Here is a 7674-nt window from a genome sequence, read left to right as displayed (position 1 = left end):
TAATGCAGATTTGTTGTATAGGGGGCGTAAATAGCAAGAAACTCGGCCATTTTGTTTTATGACGTCATCACACAAGTGTGTGAGCTTTGTGTGACCTAATCGATTTGGACGATGAGTTTTGAGCCCGTAGGCCCCACCCCACCCTTTGGGATGAGTCCCATCCTGGACCAGGTGTGTGTGACCTTTATGTTGACCTTAGTGGTCTGCTGCTATTTATATAATCCACGTGACCCCATACTCTGATTGCTAGGTGGCCTAATGGAAAAACCCATCCTTATCAGTTCATGACACTTATGTCGGCATCACTTGACCTTTGTTATGTGACCTCATTTTGGGTATAAACATCACCTTGTTTTTCACACAACTTCACTTGCACTACTTCTGTCACGATGGACTCCTCCGATATGAACACCCTTTGACATAATCACTGTAATCTTCTGATAGCTGTTGAAAATGTGGAACCTGTGGTCAACTTACTGGAACAATGGGGTATCCTAAATCAGTACAGTAGAGCTTACATAATGGTAAGTCCTTTTCTTCACATAAATAAATCAGAAACTAGATATATGTATTCTGTGTGTTTTAAACAAATTTTCATAATTTAACAGCATGCATTGTTTTCTTTGTAAGCTTACTGCTCACCTTACCAAGATGTGGACCCCACACTTTTGAAGAATTTGTACAAGCGCTCCTATTCAGTGAACATGAAGCAGCCAGATTCCTGGGACGGAGGGGTGATGATGATAAATCAGAGTTACAGGACCCCCACTGTCATCTGGATCTCGTTGAAAGATGGAGTAAACATTCACATCAGGAAGTATGATGTGTACTCGAGTGGCAAGTCTTATCCTACCAAACGAGGCATTATGTTAACTCTAAAGCACTGGTTGGAACAATCAGTTAGAGGAGGCTATGAAGTCTGTTGGAGGGAACATGTATGCTACATTGGATGGCAATGGTGTGGACCTTCGTCAGTGGAAGAAAGAATACTCAAGTGGTAAAGTATAGCCTACAGCTAAAGGTATCTTACTGTCCATGAATCAGTGGAAGAAACTGACAGGTTGTGTCCAGGCAATACCTGACTTTGTGCCAGAACTGAAGCACATGGCACCGTGTATGTTACAGAAAGACCATCAGAATCACATGGGGTACCTCACATGTTCCTTCTGTAATGCTAGTGACTACAGTCACCGGGTGTAGTAGTATACACAATGGGGCTACGGGGCCAGGTCCCCCTTGAGGAGTCCCTAATCCCGTAGCTCGATTGTGTATACTACTATACTACTGAGGTGCATGCAAAATTTGATGAAAATCGGTCGAATAGTTTTTGAAATATTGACTTTTAAGTGAGCATGGGGTCGGTCGGGAAAATTACATCTTAATTAATCTAATGAAGTCATCGAGAGTTTACCCAATGCCGTTTTGCTATAGCGTAACCATCTGCCGAGATGCATGCAAAATTTCACGAAAATCGGTCAAATATAGTTTAGGAAATAATCAGTTTTTAGTGAGCATGGGGTCGGTCTGGCGACATATTGTCGTACTTGTTATATATTACCGAGGCGAGAGGTGTTTTTAGCTGAATGAAACGCAGGTCTCGGAAGTCATCACCTCGCTACCGTCTCGGGGGTAGCTTTGAGGAACAAACCTTTGCAACTGCGACCGCAATCTTTGTTGACACTGGCAAGCTCGGTTGTAACGGCGGCTTAGCTGATTGGCTACTGTGAGAATGCGGAGCCAGCCAAGGGAGGTAATAAATTCATCGCCCCAAGCCGTGGATGTATACAGGGATACAGTCAAATGTTTTCATCTGATATCCCCCACCGTGATATTGCTGGAATATTTCTAAAATGGCGTAAAACTAAACTCACTCACTCACTCGTGGCATTAAACACCAGTGTGATGCACTTGTCTATTTTGTTTCAGTAATTTACTGGCCATTGTGAACGTTCATTCGACAAACGATAAAATAAAATAAAATAATATTTTATAAGTTTTTGAACGTCATTCAGAATGAAAGTTATTAACGGGAACATTGTTTGAGTCCCACAAATCACTCGGTTCCGGAAGTAGAATCCTAGAATATGACATAAACTTTAAATAACGTTTTAGTGCTGGTGTTCTAAATCGGATAAATTCACGCATCGTGAAAAGTACTACAGTGATAAAACTACAGGGGTTCGAATCACTGTTTGGACAATATTTTTTAAAATAGAAATCTAGATTTTTGGAACCGTATATTGTTTTTATTTTAAATTCTCCCGCTACACTCATTACATAAAATATTTTCCAAAAAAATCCATTTCTTCACTGATTTCGTTCAAATTTGTAATATGAACTACTCATAGCATATAAAAACAATATACGGTTGCAAAATCTAGATATTTATTTTTAAGAAGTATTGTCCAATGTCCATTGTCCTGTCGATAAAACTATGCACAGTTCCTATTTCTCATTATCAGTTGCACACAGCATAAGCTTCGACCACACCCCCGTTTTGTGCGGACATATCGTCATCCATTTGTGTCAAGATCGTTTAGTTGAGTCAAAATCGGGTTTCAATCGACTTGCAGAAATAACAACAAAGAATCGGTAGGTGTCATGAGTGGTGCTCGATAGGCCAATCATCCATGATTATGTTTACATTATAGTCCGTTTGGCACAAAAGCGGACCGATTGCAATCTAACTTGAAAACTAATAAACATAAAATACTCAATGAAACGCTGATCATAATCAAAACATCATACCCACTCTGTGAGGTTTTTGCAGAATGTTTGTCCTAAAATAAAAAATTCTTTAACAAACTATCATTAAAATATTGACACAGTTCACTGTTTGTTAAGAGGGAGGAGTGCAGAGAAAGGGACAGCCAGGTGTTACAGAAGCACGTTCACAGACAAAGTTATTTATTCATTAACCTGTGCTGTGCCGCGAGATAAAACAAAGGTGGTGTTGAAATAAATATAATTTATTTCAAAACAAAATGAAATGGAAAATCAAAGAAAAGTTCAAATATTCAGCTTGCACACCCTTTCTCACCTCAAATACATTCATCCAAACATCTCAGTCATATATCACTCAAATACACCTTCAGTACATCACTCAAATACACACTCAGTACTCCATTACACCAGCGGTACCCAATACACTCATACTCCTATACACAATACACAAATCAAATATAGGCATACAAATGAAACATTTACAAAATGTAATATTCCAGTCCATATCTATTTGACGATCGGCTCCTATACAGGAGGTTGCACAGATTAATGGTATGTACAGTTCACGTCCTCACGAACACGGTCACACCCTGTCTGACGATACCCTGAGGCTACCCTGCCCTCCATACTTGTCACTGGACAACGTCCGGTCACAACACTGGTGAGAGGCACTGGTGAGAGGCATCGCTTAGCTGGTCAGCATACTTGGAGTTGACCCGCCACACTCAACCGGCAATACCTTGAGGCTACCCTGCCCTCCATACTTGGCACTGGACAACGTCCGGTCCACAACACTGGTGAGAGGCATCACTTCGCTGGTCAGCATACTTGGTGTTGACCCGCCACACTCAACTAGCCAGCACACAGGCCGTCAAGCCAATACGGCCCCGACACTACACAAAGACAAAGTACTTGTTACACACAATTGTTTACGTCTTGAGCGTCACATACTCAATGTACACTAATCATTCAATTCACAATTCGAATGATTATACACACTACTACTCGAGTGTAATATACTCAATACACAATCATTCAACACAATACAGAGTATTAAATACTCAGAATGATAATACACAGAGCAATGTCAGCATAATTACACTTAGAATAACATACACGTGTTATTCAACACAGACAAGTGATTATGCCTATACATACTCACTACAGTGACCAACAATTGCCATGTTTACATTTCGCCTGAGTGATGTTTAAATATCAACCTATGACCGACACTGTGCTATTCAATTCAACATTATGGACATAAAAATACAATCTAACAATTTCCATAATTAAATGCAAAATTTACTCACGCCATGATAATTTTCCTGGCTCAGCTTTCACACCGTCGCTCCGCTCTATCATATCACGACTGCACCCGTCACATCAAACCGTCCACTTTTATGACTAAGTCGCAGAAACTGCCTGCTTTTCACGTGCAATCTCACTTCGCACACAGCCCAACTGCACGTACACTCACTCAACCGACACATACAGTTCAACCACACTATAAGAAACATCCAACGTATATACAGCTCAACCACATGTGATCTTGACAGACACCCATCCTTGATAATTATTTGCAAAATAATTATATACACTAGGACAGATCACATTGGGTTTTGAATACAGGAAAATAAACTCACGGTGGACACCGGCTCATGAGATCGGCCCGACATTCTCCACACCCTTCACCGCTCTGATACAGAATCTGTACGGCTGCAAAGCTAAGGCCCACCTCATAACTCGCCCGTTTGCCAACTTAGCCTTGGTCATCCACACTAGAGGCTGGTGATCTGTCTCTAACAGAAATTCCCTCCCATACAAAAACCGGCTCAATTTCTGTACACCCCACACAATAGCCAAACACTCTTTCTCAATGGTAGAATATGCCTTCTCTCGGTCCAGCAACTTCCGACTGACATACATAATGGGAAACTTCTCACCCTCATGTTCTTGTAATAGCACTGCTCCAATGCCAACATCTGATGCATCTGTCCGCAACAGAAATGTCTTTTCCAAATCCGGCAACTTTAGAATTGGTGCACTTGCCATGAGCTTCTTCAACGTCTGGAATGCCTGTTCCTGACTATCAGTCCAAACAACAACATTAGGCTTACCCTTCTTTGTCAAATCTGTCAGTGGAACTGCAATGGCTGCAAAGTTTGGAATAAACCGCCTGTAGTAACCAGTTAAACCAATCAAAGATCTCACCTGTTTCTTTGTGGTTGGTCGTGACAATTCCAAGATTGCTGCTAACTTCTTACTGTCAGGAGAAATATTACCTTGACCGACAATATGTCCCAGGAATGGTATAGTATGGTACCCAATCATCACTTTTGAGGGTCTGGCAGTGATATTGTACTGACGTAAACGACTGAAAATAGCTCTCAGACTTACCATGTGATCTGCCCATCTATCAGTTCCTTCAATCACATCATCAATGTAACTGTCTACATGATCTACCCCTCTAAGGACTTTCCTCATTAACCTTGTGAAGACTGCTGAAGCATTAACCATACCAAACGGCATAACTGTCCACTGATATAGCCCATCTGGAGTGATAAACGCTGTATATGCCTTACTTTCCTCCTCCATCGGAATCTGCCAATAAGCTTTACTGATATCAAACTTAGACAGATACTGACACTTACTAAGCCTTGCAAAGAGACTTTCTGCCAAAGTGACTGGTTCTGAATCAAAAAACCGTGATACGATTAATGGCTCTGTAATCTGAACAAAATCTGTAACTACCATCTGGTTTCTTCACTAGCACAATTGGAGAAGCATAAGGTGAATCTGAAGGTTCAATAACACCTAAGTCCAACATAGTCTGTATCTCTGCTGCAACGGTCTCTCTCATATGATGAGGTATTGGATAAGGACGTGACCTAACTGGATCTGAAGAAGTCAACCTGACCTTATATTCCATACAGTTGGTCCTCCCCGGCAAATCTGTCAAAACATCTGAAAATTCTGCCAACAACTCCCTAACGTCTGTCTTCTGCACATCCGACAAATCTTGAGAAATGTTCACATCAAGATAAGTTTCCTTAGCCGTCAAAGGTGGAGAAACAATCTCAGGCAAATCCCCTTCTACATCTGACTCCACATTGTCATCTCCCACATCAACAATGCCTGTACAAACATACTGTGGTAAACTCACACTCACATCACTGACCACTGTACTACAGCTACTAGATTCCCTGTCAATATACTTCTTGAGTAAGTTAGCATGATAAGTCTTCAACTTATCCCCAACTCTAACGCGATAATTGTCAGAACCAAAACTCTCCTCTATCACAAAAGGACCTTTCCATTGTAACAATAACTTGTTGTGATTGGTAGGTAACAGAATTAACACCTTATCACCCGCTTTCATCTGGCGTACCTTCACCTTGCGATTGAAATGCTTCCTGTACCTGCCTGATGCCTTAACCAAAGATTGATGAGCTACCTCAATTGTCTCCTCTAACCTATTCTGTAAGTCCAACACATACTCATAGGTTGTCCTAGTCTCTGGATCTGGAATATCTTTTGTCCACAATTCCCTCAACACCTGAACAGGCCCTCTCACTTTCCTGCCATACAACAACTCGAATGGAGAAAATCCTAGACTTTCCTGAGGTACTTCCCTGTAAGCAAAAAGCAAAGCTGATAAATAACGATCCCAATCAGTTGGTTTCTCAGCACTTAGCCGCTTTAACATCAACTTCAGAGTGCCATTAAACCTCTCAACTAACCCATTACACATAGGATGGTATGGAGTGGTGGTTAACTGCTTGAGGGACAACAATCTACTAACCTCCTTCATGACTGATGACGTAAATTGAGCACCCATATCAGACAACATCTCCTTGGGGACACCTACCCGACTAAATATCTCCAAAAGAGCCTCTGCAACATACTCAGTTTCTATCCTCGGAAGAGCTACAGCTTCAGGATACCTAGTCGCATAGTCAACAACTGTTAGGATGTACCGATTGCCTCTATCAGTTACTGGATATAAAGGACCAATCAAGTCTACGGCTATCCTTTCGAAAGGTGTAGAAATTAATGGCATCTGACCTAAAGGAACCTTGCCAACCTTCCCCTTTGGAATCGTACGCTGACAAACATCACAAGACAAACAGTGCCTCCTAACATCACCTTGCACACCTGGCCAATAAAATTGTGAAATAACCCTGTCCAGCGTTTTCTTCACACCCATGTGACCACCCATCAAAGATTCATGACACACTTTCATAACCTCTGACCTCAACTCTGTAGGAACAACAGCCTGAACAACAGCCAAACCATCATGACTCACATACTCACGATACAACATCTCATTCTCACTGAAATATCGTGACACACCCTTCTCCGTCATCTTCTGTCTACCATCTTGCACCAACTTCCGGACTTTGTCTAACCCAGAATCCTCCTTCTGTTTCTGAATAAACTCTAGCCTACTCAAGGAAATGCCAACAGACTGAAATGTTTTCATTGGTTTCATACCTTGCTCCCTAACCTTCCTCTGACGCCTAGTCTCTACAGCACCAACAGCTTCAACAACCTCTACTACTTCCTCTTCAGGTAATGGATCCTCAGGAGCCCTTGCACCTGGAATATTCCCTAACATAACATCAAACAAAGGAGTCTCCAAACATGCTGCCTTAACTGTGCCCTTGTAAAATGGTGAATCTATAGGAACCCATGCTACTGGTACAGTACAAACCCTACCATCACCCATGGTACAGTTATGAAGCTCACCTTCCACAAAGCAATCCTCATCCACAAGAGATCTCTTGACAACAACTCCATTACAGCCAGAATCACGCAAGACATTCACTGAATGGCCACACAATTTACCAACACGCACTGGCATAGTCCCACACATACCACACATCGTACCTGACGTTGTACCTGACGTCACTAGAGCGTCATCCTCACCTGAATGATCTGTAACACTAG

At 41.8% G+C, this 7674-nt stretch overlaps 1 long non-coding RNA gene across 1 annotated transcript; it reads right to left on the bottom strand.

Annotated features, from left to right (window-relative positions):
• Window positions 1-3554: 3554 nt before the first annotated feature.
• LOC124279681 lies at window positions 3555-4274 on the bottom strand. Its single transcript, XR_006899447.1, has 2 exons — window positions 4035-4274; window positions 3555-3617 (listed from the first exon to the last, which is right to left on the bottom strand). It is a non-coding gene; the product is annotated as an uncharacterized LOC124279681 (long non-coding RNA).
• Between the last annotated feature and the right edge of the window lie 3400 nt (window positions 4275-7674).

Source organism: Haliotis rubra, unplaced genomic scaffold, assembly GCF_003918875.1.
Source record: "Haliotis rubra isolate DU_JTF1 unplaced genomic scaffold, ASM391887v1 Scf107, whole genome shotgun sequence".
Taxonomy (NCBI): domain Eukaryota; kingdom Metazoa; phylum Mollusca; class Gastropoda; order Lepetellida; family Haliotidae; genus Haliotis; species Haliotis rubra.
The sequence above is the reverse complement of the archived record's forward strand: the minus strand, read 5'-3'. Positions and strand labels throughout refer to the sequence as shown.